At 31.1% G+C, this 6,000-nt stretch overlaps 1 protein-coding gene across 1 annotated transcript in view; it reads right to left on the bottom strand.

Annotated features, from left to right (window-relative positions):
- The window catches only part of LOC110997546, a 35,781-nt gene extending 31,915 nt beyond the window's left edge, over positions 1-3,866 (bottom strand). Inside the window, exon 1 of the mRNA XM_022265754.2 lies at positions 3,701-3,866. The gene's annotated coding sequence lies outside the window, so the exon portion shown is untranslated. The remainder of the gene's footprint in view (positions 1-3,700) is intronic.
- Positions 3,867-6,000: the final 2,134 nt, after the last annotated feature.

Here is a 6,000-nt window from a genome sequence, read left to right on the forward strand (position 1 = left end):
CGTCATCGATCCAAGTTATATCATATTTGCCTAGCTGTTTATTCAAATAGCTGATCAGTTTAAGTAGCTAGTAGCTAGTTTAACGCTGTTAGTTAAGAGGCACAATTGAACAGCTTACTAAGCTAGATTCTACATATAATAATAATATTATAGCCCCTTCCCATCTTCATGGAACCAACAACAGAACTGGTGCGGCTTGTGAAGCGGCTTAGAAAGCTAAAGCCTGCAAACACAGGGTCTAGGCTCCGAATATGATTTTGTCGGGACCCTTGAACGCTATAAGGCTTTTTAGGGAAATATCAAAAAGGTTAGTCGACATCACAGGAGACCGAAGAGCTGGAAGCTACCTCGGACAACGCATTCAAATGGGAAACGCTCCCAGTATCTTTGGAACCTTGCCTGAAGGGACTCCTTTTAATAATATATTTTAGTTATTACATTTTAAGGTTAGTTATTATATTAGAATTATCTACAATTATAGTAATCTCATTAGATTTACTATATTGATTAAATTACAAGAGAATGTAATTTACATTTGTAATGTCATTAAAAAATAATATGTATAAGTAAGCAAAACATAAATTATCAATATTAATAAAAGTTTAAATATAAGAAGAACGAAGATTCTTATTAATTATTGGCGTTGTTTCTGAAGAATAAATATATCTGGCAAAAATTAAATGCCTTCATAAAAAAGCCTATATAACTAAATGCTTATTTAGATTATGTAGGCATTTTATAATCCGACCTTGATTACCGACTTTGATCTTACATGAAGGAAAATTTAGATTAATTTTATAGCAATCCATTCGGGAGTATGAAAAATTTATAGTATTATGAATATACATCAAATGCAAAGGAAAATTTTGTAAAGAAGAAAAATAGAACGGAATACTAAAAGACGGATTATGAAATAAATATTGCATTATACCGAATATATTTATTATTTATCAAAAAAATATATAAAGCAAATATTGACGTACCTAAATAGAAATTGGTAGTACTGAACAGTTCGTTGGGAAAATCAATTAGTCGGTAATGAAATATGATGCGAAAGTCTTATCTTACGAAATAAATTATGTATTTTATCACCGACAGTTACAGTTTCTAAATACAATACATATAAGTCATATATTATATTATATGTAATGTCGTTGAACCCGCACTAACAGACGCGTGCGCAATGAAATGACAGTAAAATCAGTTCAATAGTGCTTGTGACGTCACTTCTCTACGATAGTGCAAGTGGAATTGTTTTTCAGAAAATAATTAACAATTAAAATAAAGTATTAAATTTAAGATGAGAAAACTCTTTTTAATTTGGTTAAAATATTTTATTACTATTAAAATTAAAATCAGCATGGCCGTAGTCTCATTCATTAACGCATTTTACGCACCTATTAAAAAAAAATTTCGCCGGTATTTTCTCCTCACTTTGAATGTAAAAGATCGTTGCAAAATTTTCTTTAACTTTTTAAGACCTACAGACCGCAATTGCTACATAGAAGTACAAGGTAGATGTGATAACTGTTTCTAAAGAATTTAAAATAATTAGTGAAGCAAGAGCAACGTTAAGGAAACAATAATACTATTCTCTTCATGTGTAATAGTGCTAATAGAACAATTAACATTCAAGTTACGGGTATAAATCTATACAGTTACACTATACTGCTGATTCGCCCTAATTATGAAACTTGTACACAAATAAAGTCTTTAATCTTGGCTCCGTAAAAGAACAATAATCGTTTAAAAGAAAGAAAGTTTCGGTCTTATAAACCGCGGAGTAAATACAGTAAAAAGTGTAGGTATGAAACCTATATGAGTTATACATTATATAACGCCAAGTGTGAAACAGGAAGGTCCGACTTTAGAGGTGTAGGTGGTTCCATTTGGACAACTTTTATAGGTCTCAGATTTCTGTATCAGTCTTTTGATCATATGATTTTTACTAATAGATAGGTAGGTAATCAGTCGCTTGAACACACGCTGTCAATTTGTTAAGTCTAGGGCACGCCGCTGTCTTTACGGCGCTTTTCTTCACTGCAGGAGCGTGTTTAGCGCGGACATAGACAGAACAGTCCATTGGTGTCCATTCCACGAGTGAAAGGTTGGTTTATTTGTACATAAATCAGCTTGTTTCAGTAGGAGCGTGTCAAAATATACATATTCCTACAATCCGCAGTCCGCTACATTCATGATACACATGAAACGATAGAGTATAGACGAAAACAAAAAAATTGTGCGTGGAGTCCCTCCGCGCGGAAGATTTGAAACTTCTTAATGTGGAAAGAAAATAGGACGCTCTGTCTCTTTCTATTCCCCTGTCCACATTAGAAGTTTCCCTTAAAAAAACCAGCTCAGCCTCATCGTTCAGTAAATTTGGTGAAAATTCCTTTTTGGTATTACTATACGTATTATCTATCATAATATAATCTGTAGCGTAGATGATGTAGCCTTCCTTTGGAGATATTTGCTAGAGTTTAACTTCACTTTCACTCAGAAATATTAACCGACGTATCATTTAAAACGAGGTTGCTCCGGGTTTAAGAAAACGAAACAATGAATGAGTCAGCATCATCAATAATTTGAACTGCAATCTCGTGATTCATAATCGCTACAAATTTGATTTACAGTACCACTACATCAAATTTAGAGGATTATTTATTATTATTACACATACCATGATACAAACTGATTTTAATCTTGTTTATTTTATGGTGCATATATACTTTCATGATCTACTTAAATAATATTGTTATATTTATTGAAACTTATATAAAAACTTATATAAACTTATATAACTAGCGTTTAATTAAAAATTATTGTTTCTCACCATAACTCTTATCTAAGCATTCTACCCATGAAATTATTAAGAAACTTTCAAAATTAATATCAGGCCTATTCCTGTGCGTTGCTTTATGTATATTATGATAATTATATAACGTTTATTACAATTATTTTGAAAACAAAATCTAAAAAATATTCTAGAACATGTCAAACATAGGAAAAGTGGAGTAGTTTGTGTATGTATGTCTGTGTTTTCGGCAATTTTTAATATTTGATAACTTAATTAAGTGATAATAATTGCAGCTAATATAAATTGTATAGTGGGTTAGGAACCTTCCTGTATTATGCGTCTGTCTTTTCTCATCAACTAGTTCATGTTTACACCTTTTGACATTTTAACTATCCACAGTCTGCGAAATATCTTACATTTGTATCAACTACGTCATTATTTTTACAATGTTTTTATAAGGTCATATAAAACTATGCGCTATTTCTATGTCTTTAAAATTATAACATATTAGTGGCATTTTTAAAGGTAGGTTAATTTTATTAGTAATTTAATGTTACATATAGTATTGTCTTTTAAATAAATAAATAATGTTTAAATAATTATAAGTTAACAAGAAATAATACATAACTAAATCCGTTAAAAAAGTGTTTTTCTTTTAATGTTACATACCTCAAAATGAAATTCACGAAATCGTTGTAAATTTTACAATATTATAAATTCCGTTGAAAAAAATAGAACGTTGTCACACAAAAATATAAGAGAGAAACAAAGAAAAATTAGTTTTTTTTTCTAGTATGTTTATAACTACTTCAGTTTACTCTTTCATAAAAAGTAAATATCCAAAGCGCCCCCATATACCATATATCTGTAAGGAACGAAATAAATGAATAAATTAATACTCACAATAAGAGCAATGTTGCATTCAATCCGACACAAGTTTCACTCAAAACAACACAGAAATAAGAGAACGATTACTTATAATACAAGTTCGACCACAGCTTTCTTAACCACAAACTTTTCACTTATTAACAAACATCTGGAAATCCCTCCAGGCCGCCAGTATCTTACAGATCGCAATTTCGACTGGCTAAAATTAACCTTTGTTGATTGGATTGCAGTAGGGATGGCAAAATTGGCACTGGCTATTTTTTGTTCATAAAATTTTTCGATTAGCCAATAGACAACATATTTTATGACTTAATTAAAAAGTGAATCATATATTTTTGTAAAAAATATTCATTTGTTGTTAGGTATTTTTAAATGTCTGACATTTTACGTAAATGATGATGAATGTGTGTATCTAATAAGCTGAAATTAAGTGATTCAATAAAGAAAATTAAACATTTATGGTAGAAAGATTTATCTATAGCCCGATTTAATAGGCTTTCCACTACCACGAGATCGGTACGCGAGAGAAACCGCGGGGTATTGCCAGTATGTAATAATAGAATTATTTTGAACAAGAACTACGATCGCATTTTACTTTAAGCTTCAAATTTTTATTTAATTATATATAATTCAATATTTAAATTGAGACCAACAGTACCGTAGAAGTACTAGTTAGATCTCTTTGAAGTAGCGTATTGTAACTATGTCTGCTGAATTCCGTCAATTTTTGTGTTACATCGCTCAAGACTCGATGGAACAGCTGCTTTTTTAATCAAGTGGCATGCGGAAATGTGCTCGAAATATTTTGATGCAGATAATAATGCAATCCTCAATACTTTAAGGTAGGTATTTATTTATACTAATAACCTAAATATTTTGTTTTATATAAGCTGGTTTTTGACGCAGACTTGCATAAAGAAAAATATTTTTGACAGTTGCTAATTAAATATTTTCTTTAAATGCCGAAAACGTTTTTATCTGCCAAGTCGTTACACGTTTTAGATTAATGTCAACGCGGGGGTATCAGTTTTAGATGATTTATGGGACTTCCAGTTATATCCTGCAAATAATGAATATTTTACTATAAAATACAATTCGAATTATCGAGATCGATCTATAGACAGCGGAGCTATGTTTGAACATACACGTCAAAGTGTAAAACTTTGGTGTTTTATGTAGTTGGTAAAAATCCTACTTTGTATTATCGATAAACCCATCGCTTTTATACCTTGCGGGATGCAGAAACGGGATGGAACGTCTAACATATGAAGGTTCTTTCTCAAAAGTGCCAACTTTATTGTTAGTCAGTAAAATATTTGAGTAACACGTGAAGTAAAGTACATATGTTATCACAAATTGTTTGAAATACAGCGAATGAAATAAATCATTGGTAACACATTGATTGAACACGGAAATGCAATTTGAAAGGTTGCAAACACACTTCCTTTTATTACATATCTCGATTGATTTTATGTTTATCAATAAGAGCATTCTGACTTAACGAGGCCAAGTGCTAATACTTTTAAAACACTATTTTAAGACGCATTCAAGGATTGGAGGAGAATATCTTTATCCTTGTAAAGCAAAATTCTTGTCAGAATTGTGTAAAGTAACTGTCAGTCTTTGAAACTAACACAAGCTATTATAGTGTTGGGTATATATTAAGAAATAATGACTAGTAGTGACAATAGGTTCGCCAAACCAAACATTTTGGTGAAAAATCTTAGCTTTTATCTTTTCCCCAGAGGTGACATTAAAACCCAGTGGCGCTACAACCACCGGCCCAAGATGTCTCATGAGCATCTGTTTCATGAGCATTTTAGCATTTGAGCATTAATATTTTCTTAATATGTATGAAGGTGATCAGCCTTCACAGTTTCTGTACTTGACATTGATTTTTAGATAGATTTTTGTATCTCAGTAAGAAAAGTTTGCTTATCGAAATAAAATGTGGTAGAGCCACAGATAAGTAAGGGTAAATATTTAATTAATCTAACATTTAAAGATGATGTTGAAGAAAGAAGAAGGTTATGAATCAGTGCAGAAAATCTATCAAGTAATTATGAATAGCGCGATATACAAGACTATTAAAATACTACACAAAATTAACGATCAGTCATCAGAGCATAAAAATGTACACAACATACTTTTATAACGAAACGATCACTTTATGTGATAACAAATTATCTGCAGTTGTAAAATCATCATCATCGATGTCTCTATAGACCCTTCTTGTGAGCCTCCTGAAGTATATCCTCCTCCTAATAGTCATTGCAATCTATTCAACTTCGATACCTCGAAATAATAGGGTTTCA

The sequence above is a fragment of the Pieris rapae genome, chromosome 13, assembly GCF_905147795.1.
Source record: "Pieris rapae chromosome 13, ilPieRapa1.1, whole genome shotgun sequence".
NCBI lineage: Eukaryota > Metazoa > Arthropoda > Insecta > Lepidoptera > Pieridae > Pieris > Pieris rapae.